We start from the raw sequence: 24,431 nt of genomic DNA on the forward strand, positions 1-24,431 counted from the left end.
TTATCATTAGCAGAGAGGTTTGACTGCACAGAGACCATAAACAATCAATTGCTTGTGGTCTCAAAACCCTATCAGTAAGCGGCAAGTGACAATTAAGCTGCATCTGGTGGCAGGCTTTATAGTGGCAAGTGAGTTGATGTGCTTCAATTGTACAGCTGCATCTGGTGGCAGGCTTTAGGTCAGAATCCAACACTTATTTTAGTCTGCTCATGCCCCGCCCATTATTTTATTTACCACTTACGTCTGTGCCTCTTTCCTGCACTGCACCCTGGTCGCAGTCACTGTTTTTGTTAACCCTAGCATGTGGTGAGTTGTATAGTTATTACATTATACATTACAATGTAATAAGAATAGAAATAAAGTGCATAATAAATGTAATGTGCTTGAAGCACCCTGAAATCACACCTTCCCCTCAACCACCTGTGGAAAAATTGTCTTCCATGAAACCAGTCCTGGGTGCCAAAAAGGTTGGGGACCACTGGCTTAAACAATAGAAATTTATTTTCTCACCATTCTGGAGGCTAGAAAGTCAAGATCGAGGTGTTGACAGGACTGGTTTCTTCTGAGGCCTCCCTCCTTGGTCTTGAGGTGGCCGTCTTCTCTCCATGCCTTCGCACAGTCTTCCCTCTGTGAGTTTCTGTGTCTGGGTCTCTTACAGTGACCGGAAAAGGAAGGAAAAAAAGGAGAGCAAAAGAGAGACGCAGGGAAGTTGACTGACGGTGACACAAATGATTTCCTAACCAATGCTGACTCTGTTCTGGCCACTTCCGTGCGTTTTTCAGCCACTCTCTGGCTCTCTACATTTTACTACTTTTTTTTTGGTCAGAAATATTCTATTTACTATGGTAAAATACATATAACTTAAAATTTTCCATTTTTAAGTGTACCACTAAGTGACAATTATTACACCCATAATACTGTATAATCATCACAACTATCTGTTTCCAAACTTTTTCCCAATCCCAAATGGAAGCTCTGTACACATTAAGCAATATTGCCGTGCACCCAAATCTCTAATCCACTTTCTGTTTTTATGAATTTGCCTAGCTAATTCATATACCTAGATTTTTATTATCTATGTTAATGGCATGTAAAACTTATGGGGAGATGAAAACAGTTTAACTCTTCCAGTTTGGAAATTGTGCTCATGTAGCTTAAATGAGATCCAGGCCAAAGAGTAGTAATCTAGTTTGATCTGAGTATATACAGTATTCAATAGATTTTGAATTACATCTTGTTAATGAGATAAAAAGAAAAAGAGATTTGGTAACTATCTACATAAGGGTTGTTACAAAAATATTAACTGACACTTATTTGAGCCCCATCACAGTTTTTGAGTTCGCATCAAGGTCTGTTTCCTAAAAAGGGCTCCCACCAAAAAAAGATCCCTGTAATATTGAAAATTGTTTGATATAATAAATTCAAAAACTCCTTTCTAAATTTAAATTTTGCTTTTAATATACGTAATGCATCTCACTTCCCTCGGGTTTTCAGCCGTCTCTTCCATACAGGCTCCTTCGTGGAGTCCTTCCGCCCTCCGGGGGTCCCCGAGCAGGATCTAAGCGGCCTCAGACCAGTTCCACCCGCAGGAAGTACTCCAGGTCCTCGGACAGACGGCGCGGGGAGCGCCGGCCAGTCTAGCAGAGTCGCTTCGCTCTCCCACTGCCCCTTCAGCTCTTGCTTTCACCTGTTCTGAGCAGGATTCGGACGCACATCCTCCATGTACTCGTGAATGTAGGGGCACAGGCCAGGCCTTGGGGACGGCCCATTTGAAGTCCCTCTCTCCTGACACGAACTAAAGGGAGGTACCCTCCCCCCACCACCTTCACGCTTCCCTGTTACGTGCGTGCGAGAAGGGACGCGCAGAACAGCAGTCTCCTAAGAAATCTTCCTCAGAAACTTTTAATATTTGTTCTCTTAACCCTTCATTTGGAATGTGAGTGAGGGCTTTTTATACTCACAAAGCTGGATGTTAAATGTTTCTTTTATAAACTTGCTGGTGGGCCTGAAACTTCAAGTCAGAACTTTATGACCATTATCTCTTGATATCGCAGTTGAAACTTACAAATTTGACAAACTTTTTTTAAAAAAGCGCTTGGTAAATTGTTAAGTGCTATATAAATGTAGGGATTAACTCCTTTTGCCCTAAAGAAGTACAGGGACTGAATTGAGACAGGGCAGAGAATAAAATGCGGCTGTATTTCTTGAAGAAGCAAAGATTTCCAAGAGATTTACCTTGTATATTAGACTCTATGACTTTGTTTTGTGTCTAGTAAATACATACTTCATCACTTAGTTAAGGTAGTATTGTTAATAACACACAGCTTCCAATTTGTGCTGCTCTCTTAACTAAATGACAATAATCAAAACAGTAGGGGACAGACATTTGAAATGAAAAATCAGAGTTGTCTAGGAAGCTGGCATTGCTCCCTCTTTTACTTTAGGCAGCCTGCAGTTGGTACAAATACATACCATGTCCACACACTCAGTGTAGGTTTTTGGGGTTGTGGTACTTTGCCAAGATGCACAAACTGATGGACCGTTCTGTACTCCACTCAAGAAAAGCTTTCTTCACCCAGGGATTGGAAAAAATGCCAGAGAAAACCAGAGATCCGGTGGGAAGTTGCTGTCATCACTTGAAATCCACAAGTGAAGATCTACTGAACATCTCCTTTTTTTCCTAGGCACTTTTCTATAGTGGTGAACTAAACAGACAGAACTTGTAATCTAATTGGAGAAACAAACATCAAACATTTAAATGTATAAGTGCAAATTGTGCTAAGTAGCAAAAAAAAAAAAAAAGGGATTGGGGAGGGCAAGGACCTCCTACCTTAGTTTGGGGGCGGGGAGAAGGCATTCTTGGCTGAGGATATAAATGGTGGGTCTCACTATTTGTCCACATTTGCAGTTCACGTGTATTTACAATTAAATAGCAGTAACCAGAAATTCTAAATGAAATATTACATTTGATTAGAACAATATGTTTTCCAGGGGAACAAGTCAAGCTTCTTCTTCCAAAATGTTCTCTTCTTCAGATGGCATTTGACCCTTTCCCTAAGTAGAGTTTAGAATTTGTTTAAAAAAGACTACTTTGGGAATTTTCACTGTTTACTGGACTAGAAGTTTGTGTATAATGCTTTCTCTAAGCGGTCATCTGTTCTCTTCGAGCTTCTTGTTATCTGAAATGTGAAGAGCTCTCTCAGAGGACTCCTGCCCTTGTTTTCTGCTTCCATTTTCTCTTTGGTTAATCCTTCTGTTTTTTCATTCTATTTCAAAGCAGGGAAGTAAAGGGAGTCAGAAGGATGAGTGAGGAAAGTTTTTGTGGCAATGAATAGTTGACGAATAGGAATGTTTTTCTCCAAAACGAATTACCTAACATTTTCCTCAAGAAAGCAAGAAAGTGAATATGGTTATAAGGACATTATAAACAGAACAATTTGGCTAGACTGAATGAGGTGAACTGAGAAAAAGCGTGTATTTCTTCTGTAGTACAGTGTCTACTTAAAGTCCACTTGGAGTGCTTAACACCTGTTTAAGCTATCAATTGTCAAATTAATTTTGGTAAAAATTATTCATCGTTGCTGCATGACGTAGGAGAAGTAGCAGTGTCCAGTGCACTAAGAAACGTGGTTTCTGGCTTCTGTGTTGCCACTATTGGTCATCCTTGGGTAAGTTACTTGCTGCTCTGTACCTCAGCCTCTCTAGCTACAAGATGAGGGTAGGGATAACACCTGCCTCCCTGCCTCTCAGGATTATTGTGGGGGTAAGTGAAGTGAACTTAAGATGTTTTCTGATAATAAAGACCTTCACATTTAAGAAGTTAGTATCTTTGCCATTATTTTGTTTTTGAGTGTTTGGTTGTGACTGATCTTAGACCATAAAGCTGTTCTTCCCAAGTTCGTTTATCCTGAGGCCGAGATTCATAATATCTTGTCTGTGTACCTGCCTGAGTAAAAGTTTTACAACGTGTCTGCTACCAGTACAGGTATTCATGGAGGTTGGATGTATTAAAAACAAATGTCATTTGAATTTCAGTTCCCACCGGTCACTGCTAAGTGGCCCTGAGGGAATTTATTCCTTCTGTGCGCCAGTTTTCCCATCTGTAAAATGGTTTTGAGGATAGATGAGAAAGATTACTCAAAGTATTTAACACACTGCCAAGTGTTATGATAGGCTTTTAGTAAGTGCTGGTACCCTACCCCTAAAACAAATAGTAGGGGACCCAGTATTTACAAAACAGATTTTTTCGAAATAAAGGATCCATGAGAGGTTATGATGAACCAAATTTATTTTTATTTACCTTTATTTTTATTGTTGACATTATTACAGATGCCCTTTTCCGCTCGCTTGCCCATCTCCACCCAGTCCCCACCCTCCTTCCCCCTGGCCATTACCATGCGTGTTGTCTGTGTCTATGAGTTACGCATATGTGTTCTTTGGCTCATCCCTTCACCTTCTTTCATCTGGTCCTCCTCTGACAGCTGTCAGTCTGTTCTACATATCCATACCTCTGTTTCTATTTTGTTCGTCAGTTTATTTTGTTCATTATATTCCACATATTAAGTGAGATCATATGGTATTTGTCTTTCTCCAACTGGCTTGTTTCACTTAGCACAATAACCTCCAGGTCAATCTGTGCTGTCACAAAAGGTGAGATTTCCTTCTTTTTTAAGGATGCATAGTATTCCACTGTGTAAATGTACCACAGCTTTTGTATCCATTCCTCTACTAATGGGCATTTGGGTTGGGCTGTTTCCAGATCTTGGCTAGTTTGTTGTCAAATTTTGCTGCAGCTGAGAAAGTGAGGCACATCTGTACTTGTTTTCTAATAAAATCTTGTTGAAAAACATTTTAGTCTTTGTTTTGCATACTTATTTATAGGTTTCTTGATGGATTTATTATAGAAAGTAATCTAGTTTTATTTTATTATAGTTTGAAATGTTACAACTTGAATAAATGATTTTTGTTATTTATATGGGATTTATATGTGGCCTGTTTTCAGAAAAGTTTAAAAATTGTTTACGAAATTAAGTCAATTAGAAAATAAAACATTTAAAAGTGACATTGGCACAAAAATAAAAGCAGGAAAATCTAGAGGTGCAAAATACCACTAAGGGAAAAAGGAGAGCAGAAGCTCTTTTTATTGTTGCATTTCTTGTCCTTTGATCATCAGTTTTCATTGTCCCTCTTTGAGTGTCCTTCCACCTCCCTCCCGGGCCTGCCTCCTCATTATTTGCAGGAATGGGGCACCTGGGAGCTTGGGAGGTTGGTGGGAAATGAGCCACAGCTGCCCAGGAATTCACAGCACACAAATAGAAAGTGTACATTGTTTTTGTTGCCTTGACAATTTTTCCTGAATTGAGAGGTTCAAATATTGCATCTTCAAGTATGTTGTCTCTAGCTTGGGATATAACCTAACTTTCTCTCTTTATTTGAAATGTTTGGGCCAGGAATGGTGGAACAAATGACTTCAGGCAATCTGATTACATAAAAAAGGGTTTTGATACATAGCTTTCTGTTTATGAATTTAAAATGACTATTTTCTCTTTAAGAAGAGTGCCTTTGAGGAATGTTTAATGGAGGTTTACGCTCTTATGGATATTTCAACCTAATGGTGTAATGAACATATGTCATTAATCCTATTCCTACCGGGAATTTGTCTTTTTTTTTTTTTTTTACCTTTGAGAGCTAGAGGGTAACAAGAGCAAATGTTTTCAACTTTAGCACATTATTCATTTTAAATGTAAGTTGACAAGTTGAGGATATGAAAAATAAGAAATCTGGGTGATCAATTTTTAAAAAAGTGGAAACCACTAAACTGTGTTAAAAAGAACACCTCGTGACTTTTCCCTTCTGTGCTAGTATTAGTGTAAAGCGGCTTTTTGCTGCATCTTCTATTTTTAGACTCCAGTTACATTCATGCCTACTCTGCTCTTTCCACCCCAAAGACTTTTTTGGTACATTTGCTGCTGGGACCAAAGTCAATGATTGGAAAGAAGGGAAGGTTAACATTTAAGAAGCAAACTTAAGAGATCACACATTCATTGTTTTCTGCTCACTAAACTCTGGGAGAAAGAGATGGTTTGATCTGTTTTCCCCCCCTTCTTTTCATCCAAGGTTATTTCATTACAAAAGTAATATATATCTATTGTAGAAATTCTAAAAAATAGAAAAAACTTAAGGAAAAAGATCACATATAATTCCTCCACCCAGAGTGAACCACTGTTGAGAGTGGTTCTGTGAGAGACACCCTTGTTTTATGTGTATGTGAGTTCATGCATGAGACAATTTAGTAAACTTGTTTTTCCATTTAACAGCATACTGTAAATATTTTCACATTATTAAAACTTCTCTTTTTACATCACCATTTTTGATGGTTCCGTGGTGTTCTCTCTATCATATAAACGCATGAAGACAGGAACAAAACATTTATCTGAAGGCAAAGGCCTTCACAGGCAGAACCCTGACAATCCATAGATCCCGGGCACCATTGAGGACCCGTCCACTCTTGCTGGAGGCCAGCCGCTGGGACAGTCGGTCCAGAGAACTCATAGGACTTTGAGGAGGGTCCAAGCTGCTCTACCTCTGCTTTTTCATGCCTGGTACCTCAATTCTTTGGGGGCTGAAAAGAGCCTTGGGAGAGGCTTTCTCAGCTATCATTGTTCAAAGCCAAGAAGATAACTTACATACAGTATTTTTTTTTTCTTTTAAGAAAATGTGTAGTCTGCGGGGACTCTTCGACTCCTTTTAATTGTAAGTAATGAGTCCTGTGAACTTTATACTGACAACCATTTAATTCTCTCATCCTGTGGGATGTAGTTTTAGATTCTGATTTATTAGTCTAATCTCTATTCCAGCTCCATCTTTAAAGAATTGTGTAATTTGCAACAGGCTGGGTACCCTTCCTGGCGGGGAGGAAGCCAAGGGAGTGACTGGGTACATATATCTGTACACGTACATAAATATTTCTTTCTTGTGTTTAGTTTCAAGTAGTCAGAAGAGTAGTGTGATCCATCAGTTACTCTTTGCCAGGCCAGAAATGCTGCACTGCAGCAGAGACATTGGAAAACGTGGAGACAGGGTATGCTTAGGCAGTGCTCAAGTCGCATTGCATAAATAGTGGATCCTGCTGCTTCCCTGTTTGTTTTTCCCAGCAGACTTGTCCTGGGGCCTGGAGCTGAGCACCTCAGGAACCTGAGTGGAGGGGGAGCCCAGTGAAGGAGTCCTAATTGCGCCAAATGAAAGCTCCTTGAGTCAGCCAGGTCATTAGCTCCCGGATATTTAATTACTAGCTGTTCCACTGATGGAAAATGTCATCAGGTCCTTGTACTAAATCTCCTAAACAACACACTTCCCTTTTGCATGGTTTATGTTTTCCCGTACTGTGGAAAGACCAGGAAAACATTTCGGCATTCTAGTAAGCCGGAGGTGCCGGCCCCTGCGGCCTCCACCGCCGTTGCTCTCCCAGGCCTGGGTCTCGCTGCAGGCAAGGCCCCGCAGAAGGGACGTGTTCGAAGATTTAGAGTTGACCAGACCCAGATCTGTATTAGGGGTTTGGAATAGAGCCTTGACCTGCGGGTCTTGTTTGTCCCTTTGTTTCTCTTATCTGTTAGGACTGTCATGTGGGGGAATTAGGGGAGAATTTTTAACCTAATTTCTTGACATTATTTTAATGGCTCCAGATTCATTCAATCCTAGGTATCGGTCTAATGACACATGAAGAACTTATGCAGCATTTTCTCTTAAACAGCTATCAACGTCTCAGATGTTTAATATTCTCAAGGATGTGTCTTGTTTTATGTTTTGAAATATGGTTTCAGCATGAACAAAATTGTTTTTTAATATACTAGGTATTTTGCTTGTGTATTGTGTAAGTTAACTAATGGCAGAAACATTTATAATGCAAAATAATCTGAAATCTGAAGCATTGGAAATAGTGGTGAGATTTGTGTTTCTTAAAAGGACTTAATAAATTCTGCTTAACATTGTATATTTTTGAGAGTTTAATTCACTTGTCACCATAATTAGTTTATTGATCATAAACTTTTAACTTACTTTCTTAAGCTGAAAAGAGACAAAATCCTGACTTGCTTTGTAATTTCCCAGTTAATTTGACATAAATATACACACACACACACACACACATATATATACACACACACGCATGCATAGGCTTACATAACTACTTTTAATATCTTCTGCTATGCAGTGTGCTCCACTGTGTTAATAAAACTAATATTTAATTCTTCCCACCAAATTACTTTCTTTTTCATCATTTCACATAGGTGGAGCCCCATATATGTTAACAGTTGTGCAATGTTTGATGGAATAACTCTGAAGCAGAATGAATTTTACTTGAGAAAACCAATCTAGCATAATTTTTGTGCTGGCAAAGTAGATTTATTCTTCCTAAATTCAGTTTACTTTCATTGTGATAGTATGTCAGTGGTTCTTAGCTCATTGCCTGGCTCATAGTAAATGCTCAATAATTGGCAGAAGTTGTGAACATTTTCATTATACACCAAAAAATTTCAGTTCATTATTTTACCTCCAGTAGCAGCTTGTGTGTTTTTGTTTGAAACAATTAAAACTCCAAGTATTTGCATAATTGTATGGAATTAAAAGTAAACTCAGAATAAATTTTAATAAAATGTTTCCCAGAAGCCAGTAAAATAATTTAAATTCATTTTATAGACATCTCTGATTTAAAACTCTTCACTTACCATTGATTTCATTTAATGGTAAAAGAATGCAAAACCACATAAAGGAAATCTTTGACATAACAGCAATAAAAAGCTTATTGTCTGGTTAAAACATTTCAATATTTTGTACTGTTTTTAAAATTCTATATTCATCTAGGTCCCAAATGTTTTATGCCTAAAATACAATGAATTAGCACTAAGAGTCATTGAATGGTAGAAACTGTTATGCCACAAGTTCAGCATACCTTCTAAGTGTCCATATTTCAGTATTTAAATTATTGCTCAATATTAGTTTTTGCAGTTAAAGATTTACATTAATTAAGAGTGCATAGTTTAAGTTAGATGATTTTTCAATCTTTTTTAAAAGACAGACATCAAGAGTGCTTGCCTTAAGGTGTGTTTTAAATTTTTACAAGCATTTTTTCCTGCTTCGTTATTATATCTTGACTGCTTATTAACACTGCACTTGTAATGCTTAAAGTTATTCACACTAGGTCTCATTTTTGCTTCCTTAGTTAAGGTTCAGCAAGAGAATTGCTGTTATTTAATAAAAGGACTTGTTCATTGCTGTTAATGTGACAGTAGGAATTTGAAGCCATCTGATCTCTTAGCTGGTTCTGTTAATTCGGTAAGGCCTTCATACTGCCAGTCGATGGCTGCTAAGTCACACAGGGCTTTTGGAGAAAACTTCTGTTCCAAGGATACATGAATATATGAGCACATTTTAAATTGCCTGCATAATCAATATGCCTCCTGTTGGTTAGACTTACACAATTTAACTTTCAGAGATTATTACTTAATGTGTTATCTGCAAAACAGGAAGTTCACAAAACAGATATTAGGAACCTATTACTTTTCTCTGCTATTAGACTATTGAATGATAGTTCTCAGGCTTTTCAGGTTGTATAGATTTTACAGAGTCTTTATATTCTGCCTTATAGTACTCATTAGCACCTCCAAAGTAGGATGGTATGATAGAAAGAAATAAACAAGCAAGAAATCAAATATATTTTAAAAGTTCATAGAATAGAATTTAATACAGAGATTTTGAAGATCCTCCAACCCAGTATTTTCCCTTCAGCTCACTTTTCTATCTTGCAGACGAGGGGACTGAAAGCCAGACGGGCTAAGAACTGTGTTCTAGAGCACCCAGCTACTGGGCTGGCCAATTGCAGTGTGACCTGGATCCCAGGCCCCCTAGTTTTGTTCAGCATCCCTTCCCAGAAGAAGCTAAAACAATGGGAAGCTTCATTGTCCCACAGTTTACTGTGGAATAGAATGAATTACCCATGGAAAGCATGCCTAGCACATTTCTGAAGGTTTTTAAAGTACGTGGGTGGTGGGGAGAGACTGTTGCGAGAGTGGGCCCGCAGTGGAACCGCAAGGACAGGCAAATGGCAGTGCTCCCACGCAGTGGGTAGAATGAGTTCTAAGAATTAGCTGGGAAATTTATTTTTTAAATTAACATCTATCATTTGGTTCGACTATACTTTTCAAGTCACAGAGAGAACAGTAACTCCATTTCTTCATGCATTCCCAGGCTTTGATCCACCACATTTAATTCATAAGTCCATGAAATAGCTCAGCAAGAATGTTGTATTTCTTCTTCCATGAAGTGCGTGAGGCCATTTTAAGTCATCCTTTTCTTGATTGTTGCCTGCTTAAAGAACAATGAAACTGTATAACTGGAATTTGCTAACAGAGAACTTACATATTCCCACCAAAAAAGAAAAAAGGCAAGTGTGGAGTGATGGATATGATAATTAACTAGATTGGGGGATCTTTTCATAATGTACACATATATCAAATCATCATGATGTACACTTTAAGTATCTTATAAATTCAGATGTCAATTATACCTCAATAAAGCTAAAAAAGAACAACTGAAACATGGCTCAATAAGACCTTGGAATTTCTCTGGGTAATATTTAGTTTATAGGGCCCCAAAGCATATTAACGACGCAGCTTGGAAATTGTTTTTTAGAAAAGCTTTTAATCTCAATATGATAAAGTCAGTTTAAGGCCCTGGTAGGCAATTGTGTTGGAAAGTAATTTATCTGTTTCCATCTGATTTAATATGATGAACTTAATATACCCGCTTTAGATCTCCCTTCTGCCAGACTGCCTCTGTCTGCCTCCACACTGCTGCCCCACTTGCTGTTTTAAATCATAAATTTGGTGGTCCATTATTTTGTTTTAAAAACATTTTAGGGATTTGTTTGCATCACAGACTCTGCAAGAAGCTTCTTTACAAGCTATGGATTTAGTAATTTGATCTTAGATTCCAATATTGACTTAGGTTGAAATCCCAGCTCTCCCATTTGCTAAGTGAGTTAAACTCTTAGGGCCTTATCTGAAAAATGGGAATAAAAATAGTACATACGTTTGAGCTACAATGAGGAGTAAATAAGATAATGCATTTGAGTGCTTAGCCTAGTGTTCAGCATACAGAAGTATCAATAAATATTAACTATTGCTGTGTTTTATCATAGAATTAAAATTCCTAAGCATACATACATGATTCCAGCCTGCTGTTCTTTATCTTCCGCCATTTCCTTGACCCTTCCCTCCTTCTTGAAACTCACATACGTACTCCTCACTCCAGCCCTAAAACCCATTTTTAGCCTCAAACAGATCAGGCTTTTTCATATCCCTCTCTTTGTGTGGACTGTGCTCTCTGCCAGGCTTGCTGCTCAGCTCGTTGTTCATCTCATCCCTTCCATCCCTTAAGACTGAGCTCATAAATCCCTTCTGACATGCTGTTTCCAAGGCTTCTCTATTAGAGAGACTTTAGTGTACCCTTTTGTAGTTATCTCTTTACCACTCATCTGCTTTCTTAAATCATAAGCTCTTTGAGGACAATGACTGTTTTTGCTGTCTGTATTCAGCATAATCCTAGGAGCACTGTTAACATTCAATAAATGTTGAAAGAATGAACATTTGAATGAATTACCAGGCTTGCTTTGTAACCCAGTGCAGGCGGCCATCTGCTTTTCATAACTGAATTTTGATAATTGCTTATCTAGTAGACAAGAAGACAACCACCCCTTACTACGTTTTATTGTTTCCCTTTTGAACAGCATGAAAGTTAGGCATTTCGCCTGACTCAGGGATGCCATCTGGTGGAGAAAAGAGTAACTATAGGTGCGTGCTTAAGCAAAACCAGATGAAAGTTATGATTACTGCCTATTAGTGCAGAAGTTTCTACTGTTTCATGGTGGTTTCCAGAAGCAGAGTCATGAGACACTGTCTGGTAATTGTACTTTCATTCTTGTACATTGGGTTCCTTAATATTTTAAGAAGTTGGTCAATCATGTGTTAGGTTTGAAAACATTAATTTGGCTAATAAGATGTATGTAACTAAATATTAGTGACATGTTTCAGCATGTGATAAAATAAAACTCAAAAGTTTTATAATGCGTATTTTTGAAGACATTTAAACCCTATGACTTTAGGAACTTTCCAGACCCCAACTGCTTTTCTGATTGCTTTAGTTTATACAGAGAATGGTGAAAACCAGTGACTGAGACTCTAGGGTAAAGGGCCCCTCTGCTGTACACAGCTCTAAGTTTCTAGCTTGTACAAGGGTGTTTTTTTTTTTTTTTTGGTAATAAAATGGGGAAAATATAGTGTAAAGTGATTTAAGGTAAATTGATTATTTAAACTTTGGATACTGTTTCAACATTAAAATGTTTCTGTGACACTAAAGTCTTTTGATCCGTTCATTCACCAAACACTTACTGAGTTAATGCCTGATATTGCACAAAGTACTGAAGAACCAGAGATGAAGGACATAGTTTCAATTTCGGCCTGAATAATGAATATTTAAGGAAGAATACAATGCTATATAAATTTACATAAGACAAGTCATACCAACTCCATTTATATTTTCTAAGTTTCTTACGTTCATTGTCCCATCCATGTGCATTATAAATATAATAGATATAAAGTTACCAATTTTATTCATGCCATTTTATAGATTTTTAAGGGAATATGAATCTAAAGGAAAATTTTCTGTGATTTCTAATAAAAAATAAATATGCATTTACATTTCATGTATTTATATTTTTGACTTGTACCTCACTTATCTGAAGGTAAGACTTTTTTTCCTCCTCATTTCAACCATCTGGAGCACTATACTGGACCAGAAAGCATAGAAAAAAAGGGCCGACATGAAAATAACAATCACACAGCCCGTGCACCTACTCTAGTAAGAACGTTAAACATTTTCCAAGACTTCAGGCTAGACTATTCTGCATAAAGTAGCTGCTCCGAGGCAGGGTTATCTGCCCATGGAGGGAGAACCTAGAGCTCGTCACAGCAATCAGGACGATGGGATGCGGGAACCAGCTTCATGTGAAGGAGACATGCATGCATGTTACCACCATCCCTTCATATTCCGAAGATGGCCTTAAATCATCAAAAAAAAAAAAAAAGCTGAATTTTCTTCTGTGCCTTCTCTCTGTGAAACTGTGGCAGTATGTGTTTTACTTTAGAAACATTCCCATCCGAAGAGGTTAAAATAATTTTTCATCATCGAAGAGTAGTAAAGCTGAGTTAAATGGGACATTCACTTATGTGGAACTCTTCATTCCCTGATGGCGTTTGCTAAATGATGTATAACAAAATTGAGCTATCATTTATAGAACTTTAATTTGAAAAATTACATAGGACACACACATATATATCCAAATTTAATTTTCTCCTTAACTGAGGAACTGGAAAGGGCCCTGAAAATTTACCTAGTTCTTGGGGAGGATACCATTAAAATATGATATGTAATTGTGTTACACATAAAATTTTGTTTTGTACAGTTCTTGAAGGAAATATTTCAAACAGAACCGGCAACTTACTTACTTTATAAATAACTATTCAAAGCAAAATGGGCCAGCCACCTGTCTTCTACAGCTTTATTAACCTTCACTTTTTAATTGCCTGAATTTGGATGTATGATTTGCGTTAGAAAAGAAAGCTTGGTTTGTTGAGTGTGTCTCATAAGTCAGGTTGATTTGTTTAATGACTTCTTTTATGCTAGGGCACTTAGATCAACACAATATGTTTTGAAGAAGAATCATAGGTACTATCTTGGGGAATAAAAGGAAGTTAATATTTGCTTATTATAGATGGCAAAGTTCATACTTTTTCTAGACTATTTTCATACTGATTTATGACATTTTGAAATTGCTTGTTGCAAGAATAAATCTTTAGGTGGATCTCCCTTGGACTTAGACTATCTGGGTACAGGACACAAAAGACAGGACACTGCTCCGCAGCAGATGGGTTTTGCTTGCCATTTCAGAGACACCAGCCCTGACAAAGCAATTCATTATTTTCGAAGGTGGAAGCAGCTGTGGATTACTACAATTACGAATTTATTATGTCCCTGCCTATCTACTATGAATTCTAATTCAAAGTTTGCATGTTTCTTTGGAACCTTGTTAATTTTCTCATGACTATGTGGTTCCTGTGAAATGACAGTTTGGAAAATCCAAAGTTGCTTAAGTTAGTTTTTTATGAGACATCGTCAGTTGCCCATTGTTTTTAGAATGCCTAATGACCTTTTCATTTCTAATGTTACATCACGTTAAAGCAGGCACTCTTTATAATGTCTGGCTGCCTTTTTACCCGCCCCTTTACTCAGAGGATTGCTATGGGGCTACAATTTCCAAGGCTCCCTCTGACTATTGAGATTGTATGGGCAAGTGAAAAGAAATAAAATATTTAAGAAATCTCTTTGGGGTATTAGAATTTTTAAATCACTTTGTTGGATTTATATAGTAAATTTTACATATTAATGTTTTAGAATTGATCAAATTGTTTTGTGATTACCTCTTCAATCATTTCTGTAGATAGATTGTGAGCTATTTCCAGGTAACACTCTATACAACTTATTTTTATACACCTGGAACCTAACCCAGTGCTCAATACGTGAAGGCAAATAATGTGAGCTAAACAGTATCAGCAACACACACACACACACACACACACACACACACACACACACATTTTCCTTTAGATCAGCCGTTTAGATTATCTAGAGTAGGGTTTGGCAAATGTTTTTTTGTAATGAGCCATATGGTAGATATTTTAGGCCAGAACAATATGTAAACAATTGTGTGGGGCTGTGTTCCGATAAAACTTTATTTACAGAAAGCATGTGTTTGGGCCCTAGTTTGCCACCTTTGGGTTTAGGCCAAGGCTGATAAACAGGTTTCATCCTGTATGCTAATTGATTGATTGGTGGTGCCTGGAATACTATATTGAGAAGGATTCTCGGGGCAGGGGGGTCCTGGGCTTAATGCCAAATAATTCTTTGATTGATGAATAATGTCTGCCATAAACATTATTTTGATCCTGTTTTAAGAACACTCTGACCTGTGCGGGTGGTTGCCTTTATTTTTTTTTTTTGCTCTGGGTGCCAGAGACCTCAATCAGTTTTTAATTCATCTCTAACAAAGAAAAGGAATCTTAGGGCTATATTTTACGTCTCAACATTATTCTTGGCTCCATCTCCATTGTACTATCTTATTTTTCTTAGCCGTGGATTACTAAAACTTGCCTCTACGAGATGTTTATGAAACTGTAGATTTTGTTGAAGACTAAAGGGCTATAAGAGGTATGCAGAGGCTCATCTGCAAAGCCTTGATAATCATACTTACCTTGTAGGGCTGTTGTGAGGAGTAAATGAAGTAACGAAGTAATTTATATAAAGCACCAAGCATAGTACCTGGCACACAGTAAGTACTCAATAAATAGTAGCTGTTAAATATGTGCCTCCTAAAGGACTGGGCCAGCCTACCTCACTTAAGATTTCTCCAGCCCTCCTTCCAGGTAGGTGGGAAAACCACTGGAGATGTGAAGAGTCTCCGTTGCCCAGATTTCCTCTTTCTGAATAGAATCTCTCCCAGTGGGAGATACTGGCTGCCCTGTATAGTTGGATCCTTTTTCCCCCTCTTCTGTTGTGGAGAGCTTTCATAGGACCATGTGTCCGATACAAGAGGATAATGAAGGATTCAGCATAGGGAGACCATTGGACTTCTTTCTTGCCCCACTGAGGCAACATCCATATATTTTTGAAAAGAGAAAAGCTTGTTTTAGTTTTTTTCCTTTGACTTTTATGGTAAGAATTTTACAATTTGGGACATGATTCCAAGCAAGTTGATGCTTATCAGTTGGCACTATTTTACCTCCTAGTTTTCTTCATAAACATACTTTCTGACTTAAAAACAAAATGAATAGTGTAAGGCACCCACATGTGTTATGGCTTTTTATGTTATTGCAAAAAGATCAAAGCTTGGTGTAAGTTCAACACTTGAGAGTAATGTGGAAGGAGGGCTGAGGCGCTACCAGTTGCCTAAGTGAAGATAGGCAACCCAGTGAGGGCTGGGCCAGAAGGAGAAAGGATGAAAACTAGATGAGGCATTGACAGGGCAGTCAAGGCTCTGGGACCTAACATTACTCTTAACTCAGATTCTTTATGATAGACCCATATTTAAAAAAAGAAGTGCAGAAACAAATCCCCCAGCCCTGTGCCTCACCATAACAGAAAGTTATTATTGGTTCTATTTGGGCAAGTACAATGCACATTGCTTTCTCCCTTCTGCTTCTCATCAGACCAGAAGCCGGTATCTAATAACTTATAGAGCACAAGTCCCTCTTGAAGCCTTCCTTCCTATAGATTGCAACTTTTATTCACCCCTGGCTTTCACTTATCTGCATTTTTGAAAATTCATATCAATAAAGATGCTCTCTTGACTACATGTATTGACCTTTTCTTCCTCCTTCATCCTTCCCCTCTACCTGTGAGCCTCCAGGGCAATTTTTAGATCTGTGCTGAAGCCTCACTCTCAGGGAGGCCTCTCTTCCCCCCATCAGGTTATTTAGATTCTTTTGTTCTTTTCCCCTCAAAGAACCTTGTGTCTTTCCCTCAAACACTTCCGTTTATGCACTTAAGCGATTATTTGGTTAATTTTTGTCTCCCTACTAAACCATAAGCACCACAAGAACAGAGACGTGTCTACTCTTGCCCACTTTTATTCATAGCAACTAGCACAGGGCCTGGCACATAGCAGAGATTCAAATATTAATTGAAAGGATGTAGCTCATGACTGCATCCCTGCTCATCCCACTGTTGCCTTTCAGAGTGGAAGCAGGACTTGGAAAGGATGTATCTTTTTCTGTAAGTCCATGAACTTATTTGCCCATTCAAATTTTAAAATGTGTCATTTTAGATTTACACAAGCAGGTGTATTCACTGCTGAAATTACAGCTTTTCCATGCAATTAGGTATCCCATTTTCCTCTTGCTAAAATAAGATACCCTTTCAAAATCTGTATGCAAAGTTAGACAACACTGCTGGTGATGCTGACTTGCTTTTCTTTCTGCTACATTTTGCTGCGATTTTCCAGGCTTCAGAATTCCACTGGTGGTCCCCAGCAGAGGTCAATGTTCTGCCTATTCTGGGGCCCGGTCGAGAGGAAATCACTGTGTTTTCAAGGTGCTTTGCCACAGGTCATTTTGTGGCCTGCCTCACACAGCTTGCTGAGACTTGCTTGATTGCCCACAAGCTGTCGGAAAAGGGTTCCAGGTGCTTATGGCATAGAAGTACTCAAGGTCGGTTAGCTTGCTTTAGGGAGGGTTCAGCCTTTCAGGGACTGTGCAGGTTAGCAACTTTATACGATAACAAAAAGAACCTTGTGGCACTGGGGCTACAGGCTGTGTGAGAATGTCACTGCGTGCACTCAAGATTTTTACAAGAATTAAAAATAGTCACTTGCCAAACTGAGTCTTGGGGGATGCAGAAGGGCTGTTATTGTGAAGGGTCTGATACAAGTCTGGATGTACATCGAATTCATTGTATAGCTTTGTAAAAATACACATGCCTAGACCTTATACCATTAGAACTCTAAGGGTTAGAAACTGGTGGGTTTCGTCCTTTAGTGAGCTTGTTAAACTATAGCACAAGTTTAAAAAGCAGGTTCCAGAGTCACAACTGAAATATCTCGATTTATAAAAAATGGAACAGGACCAGTATCCTGCATTTTTAAGAAGACATTCCCTCCCCTATCCTAGGCGATTCAGAAGCAGTTGGTTGAAGTTCTACTCCTGAGAAACACTGATCAATTTCAACCAAATTTTTTGGCTGGGGGGCAGGAGTCAGGAGAGGCCCAAGGGGGGTTCTCTGGCCCAAATGCCAGCCAAGGAACATTTGTCTGATTACCTTTTGGCTGCCTTCCTGAGAAGCTGCTCAATTGTCATAGCTACAGAGCTCTTTTTGCTTAATAACTCATGAGTGTGTTATAATTCATTTCTAATAGTCGGTCCCATTGGCTTTCTGAATCCCTAAGGGTATTTTCAGTTAGCATTTTGCATGGGACTTTCTAGAACACACTTGGATAGCACTCACAGAAGTTAATTTTTCCTCAAGCTTTATAGTCCAGAATTCAGAAATGGAAGGGAATTTTATCAATAACTATAATTATCTTTGACATAAGAAACATTTTCTGTCTAAACATTACCTAACATTTTTCTTCTATATATCTCAAGTGTACAGAATGTAAAACAATTTCTTACTTCTTTCTAAAATGGCTGAAAAGATAGGAACTCACTTATCACGAAAATTTAACAAGACGGCTCTAGCCGCAAGGTGCTTGTTTTCTCATCAGATTTATGAAAAAGTCTGCTGGTGGGCTGTTTTTGTATTGCTGTCTCAGGAGATCCTAGATGTGTGTGTGCTTTAAAAACAATTAAAAGAAGGACTATGAGACTCTGTAATGTGTGTGGCAACGGAGGGGCAAAGAATCCATCGATCATCACTTTGGTAGTAGGGAAGCAATCATAACTTCCCTTCTGACTGTGTAACTGTATACAGACACATTTTTCAGTCCTTTAGAGTTTGAATATAGATTTGACCAAAATATTAAGATTAGGAAAATGGACCACATGGCTAAACTATACTGTATTTGATATCTTACTACAAAGAGAGTAGGGATTTAGAAATGGGAAGTAGTTTAAGGTTTTTATATAAAAAAACCACTGTCTGCAGTCAGGGAAGCCATCATTTGGGACGTGGAGTTTGAGCTACATTTCACACTGTCATGCGTGGCACCACCATGTGATACCATGCCTCAGATTAAAAATGGAGGAGATGACTGATAAAGTTATTAAATGTTTGTCATTTGAGAAATTACAGAGGAATTGTCCAGCATAACCTGTAACAGTCATCACCGTAATGTTTAAACTAAACGAAAACTTCAATCTTCGTATTAAGTAGGTTATATGATTTCAAGTCCCTCCCATGCTGAGTGTTATATGCCCTCTATGTGATCACTTCCCACACGACTAGCATTTGCACGCCCATAGCTTTGGTTCTCAAGAGCAATCTCCATAGTAATCATTGGATTTCATTTATATACTTCAGGGTTAGGTCTGGGACTTTTTCCTGATGTCATCTCTCTTGAAGGAATCAAAATCACCTTCTTGGGGCAGAGTTATGAATTTCGGGGTACAAGATGGTCTTCTCAAAGATGCTTTTCTGATTTAAATAACCCCTTCTAGGTTAGAAGTAGCAAAGACTGAAAATGGCAAAAAAAGATGCCTGTGCCAGGTGTAAGAGGAACAACTCTTTTGCCTCATGTCCTCTTCCTGGCGGGCAAGGGTACGCACTGTGACTTTGTTTAAAAATGCCTCAAGTCAAGGGCAGTTGTCTGAAGTTAATAATGTTACCAGCAGAATGAGGGATTCTGAGGTGGACCTAAGTGAATTACTGTGCAGTCTGCGTGCTGGCTGCTGCCAAGTTAGCCCATGCACGTTCACTCCCTTCAAGGTCAGGGAAACCTTGCCTGTGACAGAAGTATTGCTCTCTTCTCTCTTCTGTCCTCTTCATGGCATGAATTTGGAAGGATCTCCTTTATGATCTCTCCTTTATCTCGTAAATACCTAGTGATTGCTCCTGAATGACCCTTTCCCAAAATTCAGCTCTTTTCCTGCTCATTGTTTGCGAATTGCTTTCCTCCCTTAGCTCTTTAATGCCTTTCTCAATGCCAAAGTCTGCTTTTCACCCAGAGGTCACTGATCAGATGCCCTTGGAGCCAGACTTAGCACCTTACTGTGTGTGAGATCCATGTTAACTGGATGCATAACATGGGCCTAGAATCAGTCCCTTTGCTTTAGTCTCCTTTTGATCCAGTTAGGAGCCTGTGCCCATTCACAATCAATACTCTCATAGGAAGGGGTAGCACTGTGTGTTCCAAGTCAGGCAGATATACGGGGTAAGTATAAAGTGAACGGCACTGCCATCGATTATTCATCCGATTCATTTCACTGGGGCTTGAAGCTTCCTCTCTGCTGAATTAGAAGTGTGTGTGTGTGTGTGTGTGTGTGTGTGTGTGTGAGAGAGAGAAGGGGGAAGGGTAGTTTATAAAATCAGAGAGTTTGTAAGATATTACAATTATGAAACTTTTCGTTATCTTGGAAAAGCACACTTTGGTAGGCCAGCCTTGAGACAAAAGTGGGTATACCTTCTTAAGATGCATTTCCCGGGTTTTATAATTTTAGAATGCCATCTGTTGGTTTTTCAAAGGTGCTTTGAAATTGGGTCCTAATAGTAGCACCAACATTTATAACACAAATTGTTACAAACTTAATGATAAACTCCATTCCTTGGTTTTAAAAATATCTTCAAAATAATAATTTATTTAATATAGGGGGAGCTTGCTGTCTTTTGAATACCAGACCTAAAATTATAAAATATAAAATTGCATACCATAGACTAAGTCTTAGAATTGGTAATAAAATAGAGCATTTGATTTAAAAGGAGGGGACAGAAAAATTAAAAACTCCCACAACTATGAAATACATAATATTAAATAAAAATCATGTCATATTTTCATAGTTAAGGATATCAGAAGCTTGTTTTTAAGTCTGTTAAAGTTCAAAATGAATAGTAACTTGACCTTTACAAATTACCAGAGAAAAATACATACTAAAAATGATTCAAACGTAGGTCTCTTTCACTTGTGATCTTTCTCTAATGGGAGCTCTATTACAATTTAATGCAATATCACCTAATATCTTTTCTTGAAAATAGCTTTTGCTTCTCTGGAACTTGTAACCAAAATCATTACCCTGGTATTTTTCTTTGGAGTTTTATTAAATAAGCCAAATACCTTTTCCTCCAAAAGGTATTCCTTTTTTGAGGGGAGGAGCAGATGGTCCATAAAATAGGAAGAGGTGGGTAGTTTTCAAGCTCAGAGTTACATGTTCAAAAGTAAATTTAATATATTATGTTTCACTTTACTCAGTTTTCTCATTACTTTCCATCATCTTTAGCTTCCAGTTTTGCACCATGGAAACCATTTTATGTATTTCTTTCCCATCTGTCACAAATCTTTGCTCCTGTGCGTTTCCATCTCTTCTCAAGCTGCTTTACCTTACAAAGGAATGTCCATAGTTGGCAACACCTTCTTTTCAAAAATTTATTATTTTTTTCTTTTCTGGTTCAAAAGCAGTGGGTGCTTCCTGCTCCCCCACTCGATGCATAACCAAGGCTAAGTTGTTTGACCTCTGAGTCTGCCTCCTCATCTGTGCAAACCTGCGGGTTGGGGGGAGGGTTCCGTAAGCGAATGCCTGTGAGGCATTCAGCACAGTGCGCCGTCATTTAGTAAGTGGTCAATCATTTTCCTATTATGTTTATTTTAGGAAAATTGAAATATGCTGGAAACTACATAGAGGAAAACTTAGCATCACCCAAACTTTTACTACTCTGAGATGACTAATGATGCATATTGATATAATTCAGCCCATTTTTCCTCATACATGTAGTATATAAACTGCTGGGTAACCTGTGTTTCATTATGAACATTTTCCCACATAATTTAGTGCTTTCATAAGATGCTTTTTTTACTGATGTATTTTTAAATTTTATTTTTAACATGTAGTTGACATACCATGACATGACTTTAATAGCTATGTTGTTTTCCGTTGCGTGGACATCTCCCAATTTAATCAACCAGTGTCCAGACATGTCTGCACACAAGTGTATAATGCTTATCTTTGGCTTTTTCTTAAAAACAGATTCCTAGAAAGACATTTGCTAGGCAAAAGGTGTAAACTCTTTAAAGTTTTTGTTACTTTTTTTCATTTTCTGTCCAGAATTCTTTGATTTATAGTACAGTCACAGCGTAAAAGACTAGTTTTCCTTTCTTTCAGATTTTGTACTTGTCTCCTTGCTTTAATCTCATTCTATTTCTGTGCATTTTATCTTTAAAAACATTTCTTTTATTGTTGACACTATTACAGATGTCCCCCATCCCCGCCCACCCCTCTCCACCTTTGCCCACCTCTGCCCAGACCCCCTTCCCCGGGCCTTCACCACACTAGAGTCTGTGCCCACGGGCAATGCATCTACGTTCTTTAGCTAATCCCTTCCCCTTTTATCCAATCCTCCCACCCACTCCTCTCTGGCATTTTTTCAGTGCATTTTAAACTCCACTCAAAGCACATCGTTGCTCAGGCAATATTTGATCATTTATTTTACTCTTTAACATGTTTCAGTTTCCTGTTATTGCGACAAGTCAAAACTCCCTGGTTAACAGGGAGGTCAGACTTCAACTACTTGCTTTTTCCTCCTCTCACTCTTATCAACTTCATTTCTTATTACTTCTCCCTGTGAACTCATATTCATTATTTCCTAGATTACATTTCTTTCCTTCAGTAAGTGCTTCTCACCTCAAAACTGATCTTTAAAACTCCACTAGAATGATTTCCTGATTCTTCTTTTTCATCCCCTATCAATTTCTCTCCCTAGAGGCTGGACAGCACTTAACGGAGCTCATATATTAAATTGATATTTTAATTCATCTCAAGAGTCATGCCTATTTTTGTATTGCTTTGGAAAATGTGTCTTTCCAGTATTTCATGTGTGTGTGTTGTTTGTACATTAAAATTTCAGGTTCCTTTGTGGCAAAGATTTGTTCTTCCAGCAGTGTCAAGTCTAAAGTGCATTACTCAGCAGACACTCAATAAATTGGAACTGGATGGCTGACAGGTTTTCTTTTTAAGATGAATTGTGAAACATTTAGCAGCCTTTAAATTACACTTTGCACTCCAGGTAGCCATTTTTTCTCATGTGCGGTAAATAGCTTTTGTAGCATAATGACCAGTGTCAGTATTCTACCTACCAGGTTCCCAGAATTTAGATCCTCAGTCATTCTGCTCCTTATCTTTTATCCTTTTCACCCATTGGGAACTTCTAAAATCTGCTCACTTAGCAACTTTTAACTACACAACACAGTATTAAGTGTAGTCACCATGCTATACATTGTATCTTCAAGACTTATTCATTTTATAATTGGAACTTTGTGCCTTTTGATCACCTTCACCCATTTTGCAACCTTCCCCCACCTCCGCCTCTGGCAATCACCATTCTATTCTCTGTGAGTTTGGTTTCTGTATTGTTTTCCTTTTTTTAGATTCCACACACAAATGAGGTTGCGCGGTATTTGTTTGACAGCCTGGTTTTAAAGCATAGGAGCATGCTTGAGCATAAGGTTTTAACTGCTGTTTGAACACATTTAGAGCATCATCTCAGTATAAGATGATTTCTTGAAATATCTTGCAAGAATCTAGTATTTTGCTAGAATCATTTATTTTTGCCCCTCCTAAGAATCTTTTCCAATGGAAAGAATTCTAGGTATGAAGTTATACTGTTTTAGAAATGAAATGTCAAAGTATAAATTCAATATAGTAAAAAAAATGGGTCCTGTTTAAAGACCTATATCATGATTTTAGAAGAGTAGGTCAGCGGACACAGTCGGAAGGAGACGTGTGGTGTGCTTTCAGAATACAGAGTACACCAATGTTTGTAAAGTGTGCATTGAATTATTTCCTGTACCTCACAGATATTTCCAAGGGAAAAAAAAATTAAAGACAGGTGTACACTGAATAGCAAGGTAATAGGAATTTAAAAACAGGTATTCTGCAGTATGCCTCTTCATTGTCTAGTGTCAGGAGAAAATTGTTATTAAAGTCTAGAATTAAATATGCTGTGCTAATGTGCTGAGACCATTTACATTTTATGGAATAGCTTTACTTGTTCTGTACTAGGCGGCTGGCAGATAAATTGAACAATGTTTGATGAAATTTTAAAGTTGTGATTTCATCAGCAACTGACTTAGGGATATAAATATAAATCTGGAAATAGAAAGTGTTGTGTGCTCTATTTGGCTACTCTGCAGACGAAAAACGACCTCCCCACCACTTCCCAGTGGACTTTTCCTGGGAAGTCAGTTGTCATTGTTCAGGCAAGTTTTTTCTCATCCTAAATTGTGAAACATTTAAAAGAAAAACTATGAAGTTTACAAAAAACATTTTAAAGATAATGTTTTTAATTACAGAAATTTCAAAAACATATTAAATGAGGCAGATGTGTCTTTTTTTTTAATTCTAGGCCCATACCACAGAAACATTTCTTTTTAATAGTTTCTTTTATTTTGGTTTCTAGTGGTTGTGAGTATAATTTTGAACAATATATGTATGCCTTCATTTATCACATCAACTTCAGACCCTATGCACAGCAAGGAGATGCCAAACTCTTGGCATTTTCAAAAGATATGTTTTAAGAATTTCAATTTCTCTTATTCATACATCCACTCTATCACTTAATTTATCCCTTAAAATTCTGTTTAATTGTGATTCTCAGCTGGAGGGGAGAAGAGTATGCTATTTCCC

At 38.0% G+C, this 24,431-nt stretch overlaps 1 protein-coding gene across 1 annotated transcript in view; it reads left to right on the plus strand.

Moving 5' to 3' along the window:
• PPM1L (protein phosphatase, Mg2+/Mn2+ dependent 1L) overlaps positions 1–24,431 on the plus strand; it is a 234,903-nt gene that overhangs the window by 143,681 nt on the left and 66,791 nt on the right. The window lies entirely within an intron of this gene.

This window comes from Pteronotus mesoamericanus, unplaced genomic scaffold (genome assembly GCF_021234165.1).
Source record: "Pteronotus mesoamericanus isolate MK-2021 breed Mesoamerican mustached bat unplaced genomic scaffold, CSHL_Meso_final contig_116, whole genome shotgun sequence".
In the NCBI taxonomy this organism is placed as follows: Eukaryota; Metazoa; Chordata; class Mammalia; order Chiroptera; family Mormoopidae; genus Pteronotus; species Pteronotus mesoamericanus.